The 21913-nt window shown below is 55.0% G+C and overlaps 1 protein-coding gene across 1 annotated transcript in view; it reads left to right on the top strand.

The window, feature by feature from the left end:
- The first annotated feature begins 5630 nt into the window (after positions 1-5630).
- Positions 5631-21913, top strand: part of BICRA (BRD4 interacting chromatin remodeling complex associated protein) — a 71168-nt gene continuing 54885 nt past the window's right edge. Inside the window, 1 exon segment of the mRNA XM_087421450.1 lies at positions 5631-5895. The gene's annotated coding sequence lies outside the window, so the exon portion shown is untranslated.

The following is a 21913-nucleotide window of genomic DNA, read 5'->3' as shown; positions in this document are numbered from 1 at the left end:
GAAGGGACTGGCTTGTATCTCCTCCTCCCCCCCACCACTCAAGTATCGCCCAGGAAGCGGCCCCTCCCGCGCAGTTGGGATGTTAAATCCGGCAGTGATTACAAAATCACTTAAAGCAACAGATAAATAAAGCCACTCTCTTTGTTGGGTCTGGATATCTGGTGGTGCATGAATACGGGAAGAAAATCATTCCTAGCGTGTCCCCACCCCCAATACCAGTGCGGGGTGCAGGGGGCGCAGGTCGGGGGTCCATGGCCTCTATGGTCAAGAGTTTTCCTAGCGGCAGTTGTCGGCGAGGTACGTGGATGCAAAGGGAGAGTTCTCAGAACTTAGTATTTTGATTTACATTTATGTATTTCTTTGAATAGGTGATACAAGATTCAAACTTTACAAAGGTACAAAATGATCCACCCTCCACCCACCCCTGTCTCCCTCCCACAGGGAAGTGCTGTCACCAGTTTGTTTCTGCTTTCGAAGATATTCTGTGCATTTAACGAGCAAAGCTTGTACTCCCCTCCCTGCCCCCATATTTTAAATGATTGTACACTCCACTTCCTTCTTTGCTCTTTTCCCTTCATGGGATATATAGCTCATTCCGTGTCTGTTCATGTATTGCTTTCCCATATTACGGTTACTTTGTGTCCCATTGTGGGTCGGACCACTACTATTTAATGAGTCCCCCGTGGATGGACAGCTAGGTTGTTTCCGGGTTTGTTTTTCCTTAGGCATTTTTACGAGAACAAAAACAATGCTCCCCACCCCTTGGTTAGTATTTATCAAGAAACGGGCGGAAGCCTCAGCCTGCCCGCCCCCTCTGCCCGCATCCGCCAAGGGTACCCCCATCTTCAGGGTCGCAGAGCTCTGGCTGGGCATCCTGCGCCGGCCCTGCCTCCCCCAAGCTGTCAGGCGCGGGCTGGGGCCCCCAGGAGCCCCGCCCCGCGGCTGGCCCGCGATTCAAATCCAGCCAATGGCAGCGTGTAAACAAACCCGGGCCCCGCCCCCGATGAATAATTCCCCGGGCCGGCGCGAGGCCCACTAACCCGGCAGGGGCTGGGGGCGGGACCGAGCCGTGGCCCCGCCCCCAGGCTTGGACCAATGGGCGGCCAGGCCCCGCCCCCCGCACTTGCCGCGCTGAGGACCCGAGGCCGGGCTGGGCTGGCAGCTGCCTGATTTCGTCGCCGCTCGCGGTCTCGGCGCTCCGGGCGGGCCGGCGGGGCCGGGAGCCCGGGCAGCGCACTCCCGCCATACGAGCCATATTTAAAGGGCGCGGTCAGAGGGCAGAGGTCGCCCCGGAATCAGTGCCGTCTGATTCCCCTTTCCTTCCCCCGCCTGGCGGCTAAAACCCGGATCCTGGGAAGGCCTCTGATGGAAACTCTCTCCCCATGCCCATGAAACCTGGAGGGGCCTCAGGGGTGTTTTAGGATTGGGCACGGCTCTTGCTTGTTTTGCTTCCTCTTGTTATTGAAGTGTTACATACAGAGAGAAAAGTGCACGGATCATTAAGTGTGCTGCTCGACGGAAAACCCGTGGCGCCAGCATCCTCCCAGATCAAGACACAGAACTTGGGTTGGCGAAGTTTTCAGCTTTGCAGCTGCCGGTGCGAGGGAGGAGCCGCGATGGGGGGTTGTTGTGACTTTCAGAGGCACAAACCACTTATAAAAAAAAAAAAAAAAAAAAAAACAGAAGGACAGATAAAGAAAAAGCACCCCGCTCTGTAGAGAGATGGCAATCAGGCCAGACATTGATCAGGGTCCCTTAGGGCAGGGGCTGGGTTACTGGGCGAGCAGGGGGTGCAGGGCTCAGTTAGAGGTAGAGGGGATTAGGGTCTGGTTGGGAGAGCTGGGGAACGATTAGAAATGTGAGTGGGTGGGGTAGAAAATGCTGTGGTACTCCGTGGGCAGGGAGCTCTCCTGGCCGGAAGGTTGGGAGGGGAAGGGGGCCTTGGACCCCCGATGGACTCCAATGCGCTGGATGTGGAAAGGGCATCAGGCCCCTGGGAAAGGGCGGGTTAGTTCTCCAATGTACTGGACTGTTCCATAGCAAATAGGGGGTTTCCTGCCATTGCTTTTTCAGTTGCTTGGTTATAATTAAAACCATCCATTAAAGGTTGAGATGAGGGGCCCAGAAATCCCAGCTCATGTTGAGGTCACCGGGTTTTCATAACTCCAGGTCCAATGTCTAGGGCTCCGCTCAGTGTTGAGTGGCTGCGGGGGCCTGTAAGAGAAGCCATTTGTCTCACACAGCAAACGTTTTTGGACCCCTTTATACATTCAGGAAGCATTTGTGAGGTGTCTGTCACCTTCCCAGCCCTATGTTAGGAGAGGAAAGACTGTGACCCGTATGGCATTAAGTCCCAAATAATTGGCAGGCAAAGGACCCTGTGCCAGGAACCAAGCTGAACACGGGTGCAGCGTATTTGCTGGGTGAGGAAGGTGGGTGCATTTTCTCCGGTCCTAATTTCTCACATCTGTATGCTGCTTTGTCCGTGTCCCCAAAGAGCTTCCATGGCCATTGTCCCATTTCATCCTCTCCACAGTCCTGATAAAGTCTGGACTCTGGGAACAGACAGTTGGTTTTGAATTCTCAGCTGTGTGGCTTTGATCTGGTTTCTTACCCTCTCCGAATCTGTTTCTCCTTCACAAAAAAAGGATAGAATTGAGGTTTAAATGAGAGCCAGCGCCTGGCCCAGGGGGGTGTTATTACAGTTATCAGAACGTTTATCAGACTGGAGAGTTAGTTAGGATTACCTGGTTAATATAAACAGATACCTGCAATGCATCAAAAAAATAAGATGGATTTGTTGGATGGATAGATGCACAGATGTGGGATAAAGCAAGCAGAGTGACCTGCTGATGGGCGAATCTAGGGGGTGGGTATTCAGATGTCCCCTGTAATATTTCTTCTGCTTTTCCGTGTTTGAAAATTTTCGTCATAAAATGGTTGCGGGGCGGGGGCCAGATTTCTGTGTCTGACTATACACTCCCATTGGACAGATGAGAAAATGGAGGCACTGGAGAAGTGACTTGCCCCAGGTCCATCCGGTGACTCAAAGTTGGTGACAGAATACTTGGGTGTACTGAGTTAGTCCCCACCCTTGCTCAGTAGCCCTGGGGCCAGTCGCTGAATCTATCTGGGTCTCGCTGCCAACTCAGTCCCTAACCTAGACTTCACAACTTGCATCAGATTCTCAAAGGGAAGGGGCTGTATCACCCCCAAAGGAGAGCAGGTCCCTTTCCATTTGAGTCCTTACTGACCCCCGACACTGGCCGTGGACATCTGGTCCTCCAGGGCCCTGCCAGCAATGGCTAGGTTTGGGGCTGGCCTTTTGCTGGCTTCCTTCACCTCCAGCCAGGCCTGTTCCAAGTGGCATGGCCTCATGACCATCTCCCCAAGAGGTCGGGGGTGACTGTGGGAGGGTGGGTATGGTTTTCCTCTGTTCAGCAGACCTTTCTCGAGCACCAAGTGCCAGGCACCATTCTAGGGGTGAGGGATACCACAATGCACCAAAGAAAGCTAGCACCTGCCATGGAGGGCAGAAGAGAAACTGAGGCTAAGTGACTTATTTGCTTGCTTGCTCATTGTCTGTGTCCCCTAACAGACTGTGAGCTGGGCAGGGAGGGGGGAGGAAGGAACCAGGATGCTCTGGTCACTACTAGATCCCTGGCACACACTAGCTCCTCCAACAATATTTCCTGTATGAATGAATAAACGTGGACAGCCGCCACCACCACCACCCCCCCCCCCGGCCCCGCCAAGGCTTCAAGTCTGCTATCTTTGAGCCAGTCAGTCCTCAAGTTCTGAGTCCCCCGAGGCTGGCAGCTATGACAGAGACACAAGTGCCACCCAGCTCAGATCAGGCCCCACTTCCTGGTTGCATGACCTTGGGCCAAACACTTCCCCTCTCGGAGCCAATTTAGTTGTCTACACTGTAAGATGGGAGTAACTAAGGGTTTCCACATGGGCGTTACCAGAGTTCTTTTCCTGGTGGGCAGGACTGAGGATTCAAAACATTGCACTCAGGGCTAATCTTCCTCAAAAAAAAAAAAAAAAAACAGCAAAACATTGCACCCAGTTAATGGACACTCACCGTGTAGGTCAGTGGACTCAATCGTGGCAAATGGAAGGCCAAACCACGCAAAAATAAAGCCTGTATATTACTGTTCCCGGAAGGGTCACATACCTCCAGTGGGCCTCAGATGACCACTGTGTAAGTCACAGATCTGCCGCTGTCTTGTGTTTGCAGCAACCCATAATGTGTTCACTTCAGGAGTCGATCAAATTTCCTTTTTATGTAATAATAATAATGTCAGCACTTACCCGGCACTTCCTGTCAGGTGCCGCTCTCCCTGATAGTTCATTTCCTCCTATTGACCCTATGAAGTGAGGCCTGTTATTTAGAGATGAGGAAATGGAGGGATGGAGAGGTGAAGTAATTTGCCCAAGGTCACACAGCAAGGAAGTCGCAAAGGAGGATGTGAGCCGGGGGGGGGCTCACTGGTTTGAGTTACGGCCCTTAACCTGCGTGGTGTCTTAAATACTATGGGTGGTACCACCAAGACACTAGAATAAATGCTAAAGTTTAAAATACAGATATGTCTCAATCACTCATTTATTCAATAGACATCTATTGAGCAGCTTCTGTGTGCACGAAGGTGTTCTAGGGCACTGGGGAGACAGAAGGTAACAGATCAGAATATAAGTCCCCCTAGCCTGTGCGCCCAGGGACGGCAGGTCCGGGCCGTCTGGGTCCCTGCTAGGCCCCCAGCACCGCGCAGGGTACACAGTAGGCGCTCACCAAGCGTCCCCTGAACGAAAGCGTGAATCTAAGTAAGAGTTCCGCCCGCAAGGCGCTCACGGCCTGGTGGGGCGGAAACGGACCCAACACCACCGAGAGGTCCTGGGGCTTCTGGGAGTCCTATCAGCGCCGTCCGAGAGGCCTCGAGGAGGCTCAGAGGCAGGAGGGACCCGCGTCCCCGGCGCCCTCCCCGGGGCCGTCGCAGCTCGGCCAAGACCGACCGGGGTGAGTGATCCAGCCACGCCCGGGGGCCCGGCCAGTCGCCCCACAGCGTCCGCCACCTTCCTCCCTTTTGCTCCGACTCCCGGCTCCTTCGCGGTTCCACCTGCGGGGCCTCCCCTCCTTCTCCATCCTCGACTCCCGCTACCTTTCGAACCTTCGGCGCTCGCCCTGAGCGCGTCCTCCCGCCCGGCGATCGTCGCCCGCGCCGGGGGCGCGCCCAGGGCGCACGGCGCCCCCTCCCCAGCCGGGCCGGGCTCCCGGGGTCTGGGAGCGCAAATCCCTTTAGCCTTCCCTTCCAACGCGGAGCATCGCTCGAGGCCGTCGGCAGACTCCACCGGAGCCTGGGAAGGCGCGCCCCCAAACCCCGGGGACTGGGGCTGGGGAGGGGGCGGCGCTGGCGCGGAGGGCACCCACCGGGGGCGATCGCAGCCTCCCATTCGCTCGCGGGCCCGCCGCTCGGCGCCGGGAGCCGGGGCTGGTTTGCCGAGTCGCGGGGCGGGGCCTCCCCCAAGCCCGTCCCCCGGCGAGGGCGGAGGGAGGAGGAGGAGGAGGAGGAGGAGGAGGAGGAGGAGGAGGAAGGGGGGGCGGAACACAAAACCTGCAAGGGTTTTTTTTTTTTTTCTTTTGCATTTAATTAAAAAAAAATTTTTTTTTTTTTGCAAACCCGAGGGGTCCTCCCCGGAGCGGGCGCGGGTCCGGGGCGCCCGGGCCGCGGCGCGGGGCGGCGGCAGGGGCCTGGCGGAGGCTGCCGGGCGGCCGCCATGCGATCAGGCAGTGCGCTGACCGGCCCGGCCGGTCGGCCCCTTCTGGGTCCTCCCTTTGCAGCCCGTGCGGGGCTGTCTCGGAGACCCCGCGCCGACGGCTGCTCAAACATCAGGGTGAGTTTCTCACAATGTAGCAATTTCTCTTTAAATCTCTTAACTCTCTCTACCTGCGAGTCGGGGCTGTGACAGGGCGCAAAAGCGAGGGGGGAGTGGGGGTTGGCGGCGACGGTGTGTGTGGGGGGAGCCGGAGCCGGGGCCGAACCCACCCCCCCGACACTCACACACTCAGCCCCCCAACCGGGGCGCAGCGCCCGCTGCCTCTTTTTTTGCTCTGCGCCCCCCACCCCCGGCAGCCCCCCCGCCCCGTGCGTCTCTCCCACCATCACGGCCGCCCCGATCCTGCGGGGACCCCCCCCCCACGGGCTCCCCTGCCCAAACCCGGCGCCCGGTGCCTCCCCGGCCCTCCCGCCGGCTGCCGGGGATACAATGGAGCGGCGGAAAAACGAGACCTAACGTTGCGCGGGGGGAGGGGCGGGGAGACCCCCTCCCCCGCCCCGGGGCCCCCTCCCCTCGCCCTGCTCCCCGCCTTTCGGGGAAGCAGAGGGCAGTGGGGCAGCGGATGGTGCTTTCCCGGCCGGAGGCGGCCAGCCTTCATCTCCCCCTGTCGCGCGTCCCCTGCGCCCCCTCCCCAGATCCCTCCCGGGGGTGCCGGGGAGAAACGGGGCCTCCGGCAAGCTGGGGAGGACGGGATGCGGAAGGAGGCCACTGGGTCTCCCCCTCCTCACAGCCCCTAAACAATGAAGGGAGTTGACTTGGGCCCCCACCCCCCAGCAATGAAAGGAGGCGACCCCCTCCCCCGCCGGCGGGCTGGTCCCGGAGGGGGCCGGCACGGGGGGAGGAGGATGGGGAGCCTCACCCCCGTCACCTCCCGAGATTTGGGGCGGCCCCCCCCGCCCCCTCGGCCTGGGCATGGGAGGCCGCAGGCCCAGCCCGGGCACGGCGCTCGGGTGGTGACCTTTAGACAAAGGCAACCCTTCCCCGGGGTGAGCCCGGACGAGCCGGGCCCCCGGGGAGGGCGGCCAGGCCGCGGGCACCGGAGGGAGGATGGCGGAGGAGGGAGCACGGAGGGAGCCATCTGCTGTCCCCATCCCTGGCTGCCCCTCGGCTGCTTCCCCGGCTGCTGTCACGGGCGGCCGCGGGGCGACAGGAGCCCGGGGGCGCGCGGCCCTGGTCTGCGGCCGGCGGCGAGCGGGGCGAGGAGCCGCGGGAGGGCGCGGGCGCCGCCGGTGATTGGAAGGCACCGCGGCTCCTTCCTCTCCGCGCCCCTTTGTTTTGCTTTGTGGTTCTGAGCAGCTGAACTTCCCGGGAGGTGGGGTCAGAGGCCGCCCTGTCAGCTCTCCCGGGGAGGCCGGGGTGACAGGTCCCGGCCCTCCGGTGTGCCCACCCTGGGGGCTGCAGCCGGTGCCCGGCCTCATGTCCGGACGGTCAGCCCCTCGTGTCACACGGCCCTCCAAGAGGGGAACAATCTGGGGATGTCTGGAGCGGTCGCATTTCCCGCACACCTCCTTCCCGGGGCACTCGTCAGGAAAGCGGTTTGTTTCAACCCCCAAGACTCCAAGACCTGAGATTCGTGTTAGGTTCTCCGGGCTTCCAACCTGTCCGCTCACCTGGGGTGGGGGTGGGGGCCTCGGTCAACTCTGACCTCTGGGGTGGTGGGAGAGCAGGGGAGGTGGGCAGCTCAGGAACCACCCCCTTCCCCTGTGCTGGTGTCCCGTGGGACTTAAGGCCCTGTTTACCTCCCCCACCCTTCCCATAGCTCCCCCATCCTCCCCATAGCTCCCCCACTCCTAGAAGCCGGAAATAACATCTCCCTACTCAGGGAGCATTATGGATTGGCTCCTGCTAAGTGCATTAGGCTCTGGCCACAAGCCTGGGAGGAAGTAGGGACAGTTATTATCCCCATTTTGCAGACAGGCTAATGGAGGCTCAGAGAGGTGAAGTGGCTTGCTCAGGGTCACACAGCCCCGATTTGTAACCATCTCACGTTTCTCCAACTTGGTCGTCTCAAGACTGTTAGGTTCTCCTGGACGCCTCTTTGGCACTTTGTCCCTTTGACTTTGCTTGACCTGGGTCTCAAATATAGATTATACTTGGAAGGAGCTGTTGGATTTTTTTCTCCCCCGAGTGCTGGTTTGGGGAAGGGATAGGGAGCACGCGGAAGCTGGGCTGAGGGCAGGATGATTTCGCCTGTGGCTGGAGCAGAGCGTTTGCCTGCCCGAGGGGAGAGTTGGAGGTGTGTGAGTCAGGGGAAGGGGGGCCCCAGGCCTGGCTGGGTGGGAGTTTGGGGGGCACCTGGGAGCCGGCCCCATTTTCGTCCTCCTTCTTCCCCTAACATGGGACTTGCCCCTCTTGCTGCTACTCAGTCGTGCCAGGAGGGAAGCTCAGCTGATGGGGACCTTCATCGTCACTCTGCCCTTTGACCTCCTGTGGCGCCCTGATGGAGCTGGCAGAGAACCTTCCGGCCCATTCTCACCTCTGCCTGGGTATCAAACCCACTGTCCCACTCTTTAACCTTAGGTCATTGAACTCCCTTGTCCTCAGTTTCCTCATCTGTAGATGGGGATAATTATAGTCCCCTTAATGACCTGGAGGTGGGTGAAAGTATTATCCAGACGTGTTATTTTTATTTCTCGTTCAGCGGATGGGATATGGCATGCCTGCAGGGGTGGGGAGGAATGTCGGGTGCTGGCTGGGCATTTTAGGGTGAGTAGTGAAAGGCATTCACCCTGGAGGAATTCCCAGTGGTGGGCGATCGGCGAGGGCTGGCTGTGAGTGATCCTGCTTCAGCAACACTCGCCCTTCCAGCTCTCTGGCCTGGGACCCTACCCCTTCCCCACTTACTGGTGCTGAATAAATCTTTAGGGGGTGGGCTGAGGCAGGGGGGCTGCGGAGGGCCGGGCTCACCTGGTGAGGGAGGTAATACAGCTGATCATGCCGTTTTACAGATGGGAAAGCTGAGTCCAAGGGAAGCCTGTTCCATGGCTTAGAGGGGCCTCCAACCCAGCCTGCAGGGGCTGGGGGCGGGTGGGAGAGGGGCTCCATATTTGTCAGTAGGGCTGGGGAGACAACGTTTTGAGGAGCCTCTGCTCCCTGCCTGCTGTCCTCTCCTTGATGTGCAAATATCTTCCTTCCTGAGATGACAGGCGCAAGTAATAATAATTCCTGGGGGTCAGGAGGAGAGGGGCTGTAGGGAGACACAGGTCTGAGTGTTTCCTGAAAGTAGGAACTGGATTTTTTTTTTGCAGGGGAAGCATGAATAAGGCCCAAGAGGGGCAGACCTGTGCCCTGCCCCCTTCTCTGCTGACTTCCTTCCCAGAGGCCTCCGGGGCCTTCTCCAACCTTCCCTTAGGTTGTGGGGTCTTCCCTCCACACGCCTCCAGGCGGCTGTGGAAGGGCCAGGGGGTCAGTGCCAAGCCCTGGGGCCTGGTGGGCAGGGTCATGGGGTGTTATGGAGGGTCCCCCAGGTTCCTGGGGGCTGCCTCTTAGCTCCAGGTCGAGCCACCAGCGGAGTTCCTGCCAGCCCTCCCAGCTCTCCCCCGTGGCGTGGCCGTCTTGACTCCTGGTCTCAAGAATGCAGAGGGCTGCTGGTGGGGGGAAGTTAATTGGAAACAGGAAGACATGGCATTCCTTTCCAGCCGGCCTGGGCCTGGAAAGCAGCGAGGGGCTGCCTTTTTCCCTCTCCCGCCCCGCAGGAGAGGGGGACGGGGGACTTGGTTACATTGCCCTCCTCTCTTTTGGGTCTTCCTCCTGCTGGGCACCATCACTTAACAGCACGTACCTGCCATGTCAACCGCCCCCCATCAGAATGAGTCGCCTTCCCCTTATTCCCGTTCATATCCGAGTTTGTCTCCTTTCTGAGGGCACAGGGCCTGCCCGAGCTGGCTCCCCAGAGAAGGATGCGTCACACCAGAGACACATGGGAAATGTCGGGTTGAATTGTCCCCAAGGACGCCCTCCTCATTCCTTCCCCAGCATTCTCCCTGCCTGGAATACCACCATTAGATTTTTGTCCCCATTGACTGAAGCCTTTGTGTCTTGGTGACATGCAAGTTCCCCCAATGGAGGGAGAGAGAGAGAGTTTTCTGAGACATTTCTAGTTTGGTGACAATGACTTTTGTGTACGAGTTTGTGTATTCATGGTGGCGGGATCTGTTGGCAGAAGCAGGAGAGGACGCCTTTGTTCCTTTAATTTTTCCCAAATAGACTTCCTGAGGGCCTACTGTGTGCCAGGGCCCTGGGACCCAGTCCCAGAGGAGGCTAGAGATAAGTGTTGTCTTCAGGGCTGGATTGGCTGCGGGGGTGGGGGGGTTCGGTTAATTCGGTCTGGGTGGTCTGCGAAGGCTCCAAGGAAGGAGCAGCTTCTCTCTCTGTCTTTCTTTTTTCCTAAGTGATACATACATGGGACAAATTGAAAATACTAAACCTAGTAAGCCTCCCCCTCCATCCTCCCCGGAGTCCCTGGTCCCCCAGCTCGCCTTCCCAGAGACAACTCCCCGGTCCCAGTGTTCTGTGCACACACACTTATATACGTGTGTGTATCTTTAAAAATATTTATTGTACCCTGGTGGGTACCCAGCTCTTCTTCCCATTGTTCTGCGTGTTGCTTTTTCTCCTTCATCTCCCTGGGAGACCTACTTCTCAGTACATGGAGGGTTTCCTCCATCTTTTTCTTGGCTGTGTGGTATTCCACAGTATGGGCAAATCCTCGTTTACTTAACACGGATGTGGAGGTGTTTCCAAACCCGAGAGCTGGAAGGCACATGTCCACGTGTCTTATTGGGAAATGGGGGTGCCAGTGGGATACGCTCCTGGAAGTGGGGTCGCTGGCTCAAGGGCCTGTGATTTGTCATTTGGTCACTCTTTGGAGGCAGCCTTGCAGCTGTGTCTTGAAGGAAGTCGTTCCCCCTGCGGGTCAGTTCATCCATCTGTCTGCCCTCGTGTCTTTTGTGACCTGCTCACCTCTGCCACCTGCCTATGGCCGGCATCGTGCACTTGCCACTTGGTGTGGAGGTCGAGAGTGTGGGTTCTGGAAGCCGACTGTCTGTTGGTTCAAATCCCGGCTCTGCCACTTGGTGGCTGAATGGCTGCAGGCAAAGGACTTGCTCTCTCTGGGCCTCGGTTTTCCCCTCTATTAGATGGGTTCGTCTCAGTACCTGCTTTTGGAAGGTTGTTGTGAGGATTAAAGAACACCCGTAACGTGCATAGGCAGCCTTGTCAGTCAATGGCGGTGTTATCTGTCATTCTTTGGCCGTTCTTTCTCCTGGGGCCAGGAGCCCCCTAATTCTGGGTCGTGTACCCTGTAACTGGCAGGCATGGGAGAGAATGCTGGCTTTTCCATTTACTTGCAGCCCTGGGCAAGTGATCCCTCTTCTGGGTCTCGGTTTCCTTGTCTGTAAAATGGGCCCATGACGGCTCCCTCGTCGGGTCTGCTGTGAGGCCCCAACAAGCCGGTGCTGTCCCAGGCCGGGCGTGCAGTCGGCTTTCAGGAACTAGCGAATGACGTTGCTGTTATTTTCACTATGATTACTGTCCTCCCGTGGGTCCCATGCTGACTCCTCCACTCTGAAAGGTCCCCATTGTCTTCCCGAAAGACACGTAGGGAACAGCGCTGGCCTTCTAAACCGCACGGGAGCAGAGGGCACAAGCAGGCTGCGCTGGCATCAGGCACGGCGGTGTGACCCTGCGAGCAGACAGGGCTTCCCGCCCCGGGCCTCAGTTTCCCCACGGGAAGAATGGGGATGGCAGGAGGCCCACCTCAGGCGTGCTCACGGGTGTTCAATGCCTAACACAGTGCCTGGCTTAGAGCAAGTGCTGAAATGAAGTCAGTGGCTGCGATGATGATGAGGGTGATGGTGGTGACGTGGTGATGAAGAGAAGTAGCAAAGTCTCCCACGGGATCAGGTACCCACGTCCTCATCGCCTTCCCCCAAACCGTAGGCAATCAAGGTTGGCATTTGAAATGGAGGCGAAGGTCCAAGGCAGTCTGATTCCCTTTGGGCCTCAGTTTCCTCGTCTGTAACAGAATCTCCTCATGGGGTCCTTGTGAGGCTTAAACGAGTGAAGAGGCGGAAAGCTTTTGAGACTGGGCCTGGCTTCAAGGAGTGCACGGTGAAGGGTCACTTTGCTTATTATTATTATTTTAACTTTTTCTCATGGAAATATTAAAGTACCCACCAGGGGACCAGCCCTGTGGCGTACTGGTTAAGTTCGGCGCACTCCGCTTCGGCGGCCCCGGTTCGTGGTTTCAGATCCCAGGTGCCGACCTGTACCACTCGTGGGCCATGCTGTGGCAGTGTCCCACATACAAAATAGAGGACGACGGGCACAGATGTTAGCTCAGGGCCAATCTTCCTCAGCAAAAAATAAAAAATAATAAAGTACCCACCAGGAGTTGAGAGAATGGCATAAGTAGCCCCCCTGTACCTATCGCCAGCTTCAATCATTTTCTGATCACCTTTTTTTATCTAGTACCCCACCCCCTACCCCAAATGCCAGGCAGCATATCATTTCAACTGTATTATTATTGTTACCGATGGTGTTATTATTTCTGGGGTCCTGAATCTGTTTCACCACCTCCAGGATCTGTCCTGTGCTGTGAGGAGGGTAGCGTGAAGCCCATTTCACAGATGGGGGAAACCAAGGCAGCAGGGAGTGGGCGTCGGCCAGGTTGGCCTTTCTCTGCGTTCTCTTCTTTGGGACCTTGGTGAGCTCCCTGTCTTGGCCACCCTGGGGGCTGTTTCAGAGGACACAGGTTTGGGGATTTACGCCGGGGTGGGTGCAGCGTGGGCACAGGTTCGGGTGTTCTGTGCAGAAACCGTCCCTGGAAAGGGCGAGTTGGAGTGAGGTGGGGGGTAACTGGGTCAGCCACCTGGGTCCAAGTCTTCTTTCTGCCCTTTCTAACCTTGTGACTTGGGGACAAGTTACTTCCCTTCTCTGATCCCAACTTAGAGAACAGAAGTACAGGAATAATAGTAGATGCTTCTGTCGAGAGCCTTGGCTCCAATTCAGTAAGGTCCTGCATGGAAAAGTGTTTTGCAAGTGCCTGGCTCAGAGTAAGCGCTCAGCAGGAGGTAGCGGTCATTACTGTGGTCCCTGTTGTTAGTTATTCCTTCTGTGTGTACTCCGAGGGGGGCGTAACCAGATGCTTGTTCCAGGGTTAAGAGGGTCAGAGGAAGGGCTGATGCCCCTGGAGCCCCCAGCCAGCCTCGGCCGCTGTCGTCCCCTCCTCTCGCCCGCCCCATCCCTCTACACTTGCCCTTTGAAGTGCTTCTCGTGCTTGGTGGGGCGGGAGGGGGCTGCTGGCTAGTGGGTGACCCCCTTCCAGCCTCCTATGTCCCCTGTGTCCCAGCCTGGCAGCCTTGGAAGCAGAGTGAGGAGGGATGTTGGTCTGTGGTTGCGGGACCCTCGTTAATGACCCCTGGGCCCCTGGAGGGAGTCCCTGGTGGCCCCCGCAGCCTGGAGGCGAAGGGCGACCCGGTCCCCCAGGACACCCACAGGTCCAAGCCCCCTGGAGCCCCCTCTCTGGAGGATGGGTGCTGCCTCTCGTCCACTGCGTGTTCCTGGGGTGGCTGTGACCTCGTGCCCTTCCCAGCATGCACGGCGCCTCACCCATCCTCAAACACTGAGCCCCCCGGGCAGGTGAGGGGAGCCCCTGGAGGAGTTCTTAGCTCTTAGCCTCTCATGCTGGGCTCCCCTGGGCTTGGCAAGCGGGTGCCACACTTGCCTTACTTCTCTCCCCAGAACGTGCCCGGTGACCTCCCTTTTTTGTGTACCTGCGTCCCCTTTCACAGAAAGTTATATATGTGTGTATCCCCCAGCCCTTTCTCACTGGAGTATAATTTACATACAATAAAATGCGGAGTTAAGTGTGCATCTCAATGTCTTGAGTCTTGACATGCATGGCCACCTGTGTAACCCACATCTCTGTCAAGATCCAGAATGTTCACATCGGGCCCAGAAAGTCCCCTTGTCCCCCTTCCTAGTTGGCACCCACTCCCGGAGCAGCCGCTGGCCCGCGCCCTCTGGTGGGTCAGAGTAGACTGGGACTCCTGCAGCGCGTGGTCCTGTGGGTTCTCATCTCTGGCTCAGCGTCATTATTTTGAGATTCAGCCGTGTCGCTGTGGGTGTCAGGAGGGCCTTCCTGTTTGTCACTGAGCAAGTCTGTGGAAGGTTTCGCCTCCTTTCTCTCAGGAGAGAGAGACCCCCCCGCCCCCCGCCCTGAAGTCTCATCATCCTAACGCCCCTCACCTGTGTACCCGTCCCAGCCCCCCAGCCCCCTGGTCTGGGGACGCTCCCCCAGTTCACTGTCCCATCCTTCGTAGCCCCTTTGGGATGTAGTAGGTCTCCCGTGAGCTTTTCTTCAGGTCTGGCTTTCTCACTAGACTCTAAACTGCAGAAGGAGAGAGAAGACATGGCCCATGTTCTCAGTAGGAGGCCCGTAGATGTTTGTTGATTGACTGACTGACTGAATGGAATGATGGCCATCTCACAGGGGTGGAGAAAGGGGACCAGGGAGCTTGTGTTTGGAATCCCTATTCTGTTTCTCAAAAAGTGACCCACCTGCTTCCAAACACCAGAGGTGTTTGTTAAAAATGCCAATCCCAGGGCCCCACTCAGACCTGTCTCCTGGGAGGCCCCCGGCCGGGCTCAGCTGCCTTCTTCGCTCCCCTGGGCCCATCCCCTCGGCATTTTTATCAAGCCCCACCCCTGAGCGTTTCCTTGGCTCAGCAAGCCCACCCCTTGAAACGGCAGGGCTCTGCCTGCTGGCCTCTCACCCAGGACAGGCAGCCGTGGGTCTTGCAGCCACAGTGGACCCTTGCTCCGTGGACGTTGCCCACCCTCCCTCGCCGCCTCCCGGGGCCCAGTGTGTGCTCCCCGTGTGCTCTCCAGAGAGGGAATGAACTGCAGCCTGTGGGGCAGGTCAGGACTGAGCCTACCCACTGCTCAGTGGGGAAACTGAGGCTTGGCGGGCTTGGGTGCCGCCCCCACTTTTCAGCCAGGAGTGGAAACCAGGCATACTTTATTCCATTGAATCTACACAGCCATCGGTTGTAAGATGCGCCTCCTTTCTCAGAGATGGGACGATGGGAAAAAAACGCATCTCAGTGTTGATAAAAATGCGGGAAAAGCCCTCATGCGTCCTTGCCTTCTGGTGTCTGAGGCCCTTCCGTCTGCCTGCGGTTTCCCACCTGAGTCTCAAAGCTGTTTCGCGAGGGGCTGTTCTTCGTCAGATTTCTGTCTCCTTAGCTGGATGAGTAGAGCTCCCTACGTCTGCCCTGCCCTTTGCCCTCCCCGAGCACATGCCCCTTCTAGGGTCCTGGTTTTGTATTTAGACCTTTAGGAAGCAGGGAGCCATATCTCCATTCGTCACGGGGGACACTGAGCCAACTTTTGGGCCTAAAGAGCCCCCGGCCACACTCTGTAGCAGAAGGGGGAATTTTATTTAACTGAGTTCCTAACATAAATCTGCCTTAAACAAACAAAAATATATATATACACACACGCACATATATATGATATGTTATTAGACATCATATAATAGTTTCACATTAGATTTAAATTTGATAATATAGTAGAAATGTAATAAACATATATATAAATAAATACAAGTATCTGTTTATATATAGGTATAAAGTTCCCTTTCATCCAGCCCCACCCCGCAACCTCTTCATGTATTTATTGTGCGTCCTTTTGTTCTGTGCCCTGGCGAATCGTTTGCTTTCCGTGGTGGATTTTTGCCTCGTATAAAGGATCCTGCTTTATTTCTCCTTCTCTGTCTTTTCTGCCCAGCGCCCACTTTTAGGCCTCCACGTTGCTGCTCGTCCATCTTGTCTGTTTCTTCTCCCAGCTGGGGTGTTCCCAGGGGTGCAGTCATCACGGTTTGCTTAAAATTCTCCCCAGGACCAGATCCCCAGGTTGCCACCATCTCCCTGTCACAGAGGCAGCCAGGGTGAAGTGACTCGCCTGAGGTCACGCAGCTGGCTGCTGGCAGAGCTGAGGGAGAATCCAGGAACATCCTGCTGGTTGATTCAGACCCGCACAGCGGGCCTCCCATGTGCCTGGCCTCAAAACTCTGCCCTCAGGGACAGGGGACGGAGATAAGGAAGAACATACTAGTCCTCCCTGCCAGGTGACAGCAGTATTTTAGGAGTGCCAGCTGGGCTGGTGGAGGTTGTGGGGAGGCATTGCTTCTGGGGTATGTTGGGGCATCAGGGCAGGCTTCCTGGAGGAGGGGACTTCTGGGGACAGGCTTTGGGCTCAAGGCCATTCCCAGCAGAGGGAAGCCTGGGATGCTTTGCAAAAAGGCCAGTTGAAAGTTCATGGGGAAGGAGGGCCCGGGACATTGGGGCTGGGCCATGGGTGCTTTGGTTTTGCTGATGGGAGGTAAGAGAAGAGGGAGTCCAGGATGATCCCCGGTCGTTAGCCTGAGCAACTGGGTAAATGCAGGTGTCCTTTCTTGAGATGAGGTGGAGGTGTCTGTGGTTTGGGGAACACAAACCCCGAGAGTAAAGCTCTGACCGCCCTCGGCTGGTGGAGAGATGCAGAGAGGAGGGAGATGGAGAATGAATGAATGAACCGTAGGGGTTGCGAGTGAGAGACACTGACACTGATGACTGAAGTCCCAGGGGCGGGGACATTTCCCCAGGATGAGGACGGGAGAGGGTTGAGAATGAACCTCTGTGGCTGCCCACAGGCAGGGGCAGGAGCTTCTTTGGCTGAAACAGAGGAAGAGGGGAGGAGGATCAGGCATGGTCAGCGTCTCAGGAACAAAGGAAGGGAGTTTCCAGAAAGGTCTTAGCTTCAATGGACTTGAGGTCAGCTTTCCCGGGTTGGATGCAGCTGTTCTGGAAGCAAGGATTTCCTGGGTTTGATGGGTAGGTGGGGGTGGGAGCCAGACTGGAGTATGGTGAGGAGCCACGAGAAAGGTAAGGATGGCTTCATGGATGGGTGGATGGATAGATGGAAGGAAGGAAGGAAGGAAGGTGAGATCTCATGGATGGATGGAAGGAATGTGAGATCTCATGGATGGATGGAAGGAATGTGAGATCTCATGGATGGATGGAAGGAATGTGAGATCTCATGGATGGATGGAAGGAATGTGAGATCTCATGGATGGATGGAAGGAATGTGAGATCTCATGGATGGATGGAAGGAATGCGAGATCTCATGGATGGATGGAAGGAATGCGAGATCTCATGGATGGATGGAAGGAATGCGAGATCTCATGGATGGATGGAAGGAATGTGAGATCTCATGGATGGATGGAAGGAATGTGAGATCTCATGGATGGATGGAAGGAATGCGAGATCTCATGGATGGATGGAAGGAATGTGAGATCTCATGGATGGATGGATGGATGGAAGGAAGGAAGGAGGAAAGGAAGGTGAGATCTCATGGATGGATGGAAGGATGGATAGGAGGAAGGAAGACAGATGAGAGCTCTTCGCAGCCCAGAGATTAAAAAAAAAATCTTGCCACCCTCTATGTCCCCTCAGTTCCCTCAGGTAAGAGTGTAACCCCCCCACACACACACAAAGCCCCACTAGTCTGGTGGTCTGGGCTTGTCTCCCTGAGCCCAGCTCTTACCCTTCACCTTGCCTTCTTCACGCACCAAGCTTGTTCCTGCCTCCCCACCTTTGCCCTCGCTGTGCCCTCTGCCTCCAGTGATCTCCCCAAGTCCTTCCTGCCTCCGGGCTTCTCTTCTCTCAGGCCTCTGCTTAAATGCCGCCTCCTCAGGGAAGCCTTCCTTGACAACCCATCCAACTTTCTCCACGTCACTCAGTTTAATTCCGTGGTAGAATTCATCCCCGCACCAGACTCGGAATAAGCCCGTGATCGATATTTATTGAACGAATGAGGAACCGGTGAACTTTCAGGGATGGTGAGGAGAGAAGCACATGGGATTGGTTTTTGAGGATCTGAGCAGGCTTAGAGGCTCAGCAGAGGAAAGGAAAGGGAGTGAAGGAAGGTTCTAGAAGAGGCAGGAGGGGGTGGTACCAGGTTGGGCGCAGGAGTGAAGTTTCTCACCGATCGGGAGAGAGATGTTCGTGCATTTGAGGAGTTCAGGAGGTTGGCGTGGATCTGCTTGGAGACGGGGAGAGAGAGAGGCCTGGTGAGGGGGTGGCTGGTGGTCTTGCCAGCTGCGGGGAGGGGGGCTTTGGCAGTCCTGTCGCAGCTGGGAGAGGGGCTTTTATCTTTTTCAGGCATGTGTTGGTTCGTAATCTGGGGGAAGGAGGTCTCAGGTCCTTTTGGGAATCTGCTCAGAGGCCACAGACCTTTCCCCCAGAGAAATGCGCACTTGGCTTTCCCAACATGTGGCTAAGAATTTCGGGGGTGGGGGATCCGGTTAAGAGCTTTACACAGATGGTGACCATAGCAACAGTAATAATAATAGCCAGCACTGCCCCAGGCGCTGGACTAGGCCCTTTTCAAGTACTGACTCATTGACAGGCAGAAGGACCTTAGGAGGTAGGTGTGTGGGCACCCGCTTGTGACAGATGAGGAAACTGAGGCACAGAGCCGTGCCTCTTAGTGACTTGCACAGAGTCACCCAGCTGCTAAATGGCAGAGTGGGGATCCCCCCGGGCTTTCTGGCCCCAGAGCCCAGGCTTTTGAGCCATAAACGCTTCTCTGCTTCCTGGTTACAGGGACCAAGATGAGAAATCCACCGTCTGGAACCTTCCCTCCCCGCCTCGCCCCCGTTTTTTTGCCCTGGGATCCAGCTTGGATCTCAGCTGAGCGATTGGAGGCCCGGGCTCAGCGGGGCGCCGTCCCTCCCTCCCTGCTCTTTCCCTTCTCCCCCTCCGCTGTGTCTTCATTAACATAACCGTGGCCACCCCAGCTTCCTCCAGACGGCGGATGTGTTGGTGAGCTTGTGAGCAGCCTGGGTGGGTGGGTGACTACGAGCTTCATGAGTCAGCAAGACCTGGGGAGGGTGGAAGGTCGGGACTCCCGAGGCACATCTGGCTTGGGGCCAGCTGTGGGACTGGAGCAAGGGCCCCCACCTCTCTCAGCCTGCGTTTCCCCGTCAGCGAGAGGAGGCTAATGCTTCCTCTTGGAGGTTAAGTAGATGACATCACGTGTCAACAGAGGCACTACATTTATGGCAGCAACCAGCATCGTAGGTGTTTCGCAATTCAGAATATTTTAGACCGAACACCCCCGGCAAGGCAGGGCAGCTCCCCATCCCCAAACATGCTAAGATTTCTGCAGCCAATCATATTTCTGCTGCTGATAGATCCGTGGCTGTTGACACTAAGAGGGACACATAAGCACAGTCATTGCAAGTTAGCTCTGCCCCTGAGTGAGTCAGGAAAAAAAAAGTGGTTTTTAGAGATCCTGGAGGTTGGCACTGCAGATATGGGGTCATAGATCTAAAACATCTACCTGGTGGGATTGTTGTGGAGTTTAGTTGAGATAATGTATTGTCATGTGAGTGGCTTGTAATCAGCACGTTGTAAATGCTTGTTGCTGTTACTATTACGGTTGTTGCTATTATTACCACTAACCAGCCTTTACTGTACCTATGGGTGCAGACAGATTGGGCTGTGCCGTCGAGCAACAGTTTTGAAAACTTGAATGTGCGTGCAAATTCCTTGAGACTCCTGTTAAAATGCGAGTTCTGATTCAGTAGGTCTGGGGCAGGCCCAAGACTCTGCATTTCCGACAAGCTCCCAGACCACACATTTGAGTAGCAGGGTGTGGAGTGAATGTTGGACGGTTTCTGAGTTGCTTCGGGGGGGTCTGCAAATGGAATGGAGACATCAGATATCGAGGCTAAAAGATGACTCCTTAACTCTTAGCTTTTGGGGTTGCCAATTTGAGGACAGGTCTGTATTTATTATACAAGGAAAAAAGTCTTGTCATCTATGAAAGTCTGTTCACTGTGCCCCCTTCCTCCCCTCTCCAGAGGGGACCCCTGTGAGGAGTTTGGGGTTCATTCAGCCTGCTTTTTTTGATGCATACATTTTTTCCTATTGATCATGCATACTATGTGAATTCTTCTACACCTAACTTTTTAAATTGAACAAATGTCTTAGAATTGTTTCCATGTCAGCAAACTAGAACCCCATTCTTTTAGCAGCTGAGGAGTAGTCCATAAATTATTTTACCTCCACCCTACGGATGTTTTTTTCAGTTTAGTTCCAGTTTTTTCTATGAGCTTCTACGTGTCTTTATATTTAAAGTGTGTCTCTTATAGATGGCATAGAGTCTGACAACCTCCGTCTGATAATCAGAATGTTGAGACCAACACTGTCCAATAGAAATAGAATGCTAGCCACTTATGTTATTTTAAATTTTCTAGTAGCCACAGTAGAAAGAAACAGGGAAAATTAATGTAAATATATTTTATATAACCCAATATATCCAAAATACTATCATTTCAACATGTGATCAATAGAGAAATCATTAATGAGATATTTTATATCTTTTGATTGTGGTAAAATAAACATAACATAAAATTTACCATTTTAACCTTTTTTTTTTTTTTGGTGAGGAAGATTTGCCTGGAGCTAACATCCGCCATCAATCCTCGTCTTTTTTTTGCTTCAGGAAGATTAGCCCTGAGCTAACATCTGTGCCAGTCTTCTGCTATTTTGTATATGGGTCACTGCCTCAGCATGGGTAATGAGTGGTGTAGGTCCATGCCCAGGATCCGAACCTGTGAACCTGGGCTGTCGAAGTGGAGTGTGCCAAACTCAACCACTATGCCACGGGGCCAGCCCCTATTTTAACCATTTTTCAGTGTATGATTCAGTTACAAGTATATTTGCAATGTTGTGTAACTGTCACCACTCTCCATTTCCAGAACTTGTTCTCTTCCCATTAAACATGCCTTCTCTCCCACCTGCTAGTAACCTCTATTCTACTTTCTGACTCTCTGAATTTGCCTTCTCTGGGTACCTTATAAGTGGACTCACACAGTATTCCTCCTTCTGTGTCTGGCTTATTTCACTTAGCATAATGTCCTCAAGGTTCATCCACGTTGTAGCATGTGTCAGCACTTGGTTCCTTTTCAAGGCTGAATAATATTCCATTGCCTGGATATACCACATTTTATTTATCCATTCATCTGCAGATGGACATTTGGGTTGTTTTCACTTTTTGGCCCTTGTGAATACAGTCATGGCGCTGCATGATGACGTTTTGGTCAACAATGAACCACATACATGACGGTGTTCCCGTAAGATTACACCATAGAGGGGGCCGGCCTGGTGGCGCAGCAGTTAAGTGCTCGCGCTCCGCTGCGGCGGCCCGGGGTTCGCAGGTTTGGATCCTGGGGGTGTCAAGCCATCCTGTGGCAGCGTCCCATATAAAGTGGAGGAAGATGGGCACGGATGTTAGCCCAGGGCCAGTCTTCCTCAGCAACAAAAAGAGGAGGATCGGCATTGGATGTTAGCTCAGGGCTGATCTTCCTCACACACACACAAAAAAGATTAGCACCGTAGAACCTAGATGTGTAGCAGGCTATACCATCCAGGTTTGTGTAAGTACACTCTGTGATGTTCTCACAACGATGTAATTGCCTAACGCTGCATTACTCAGAATGTATCCATCATTACGTGACGCGTGACTGTATCACTGCTGTGAACATTGGCGCACAAGTATCTGAGTCCTTGCTTTCAGTTCTTTTGGATGTGTACTCGGGAGTAGAATTGCTGGGTCATCTAATTCTATGAGTAACTTTTTGAAGCACCGCTATTTTCCATAGCGGCTGCACCATTTCACAGTCCCGCCCGCAATATTGGCCCAAGGGGTCCAATTTCTCCACATCCTTGCCAACACTTCTTATACGATCTTTTTTTTTTTTTCACGCCAACTTTTCGAAATCCGGCGTGTATTTTTCATTCACGGCACATCTCAGTTGGGACCAGCTGTATTGCCAGCGCCCGGCGGTTGAGATACACGATGGACAGCTTATTTGTGTTTACTGTCATTATCCATGCGGCTGGATTTAAATCTTCCCTCTCGCCATTTGTTTTCTGTTTATCGCCTGTGTTCTTTGTTCCTTTTTTTCTCGTTTCCTGCTTCCCTTAGATTAAATGAGTATTTTCGTGTTCCATCTTATCTC

This window comes from Ceratotherium simum, chromosome 33 (genome assembly GCF_057802395.1).
Source record: "Ceratotherium simum simum isolate JZ-2026a chromosome 33, ASM5780239v1, whole genome shotgun sequence".
In the NCBI taxonomy this organism is placed as follows: domain Eukaryota; kingdom Metazoa; phylum Chordata; class Mammalia; order Perissodactyla; family Rhinocerotidae; genus Ceratotherium; species Ceratotherium simum.
The sequence above is the reverse complement of the archived record's forward strand: the minus strand, read 5'-3'. Positions and strand labels throughout refer to the sequence as shown.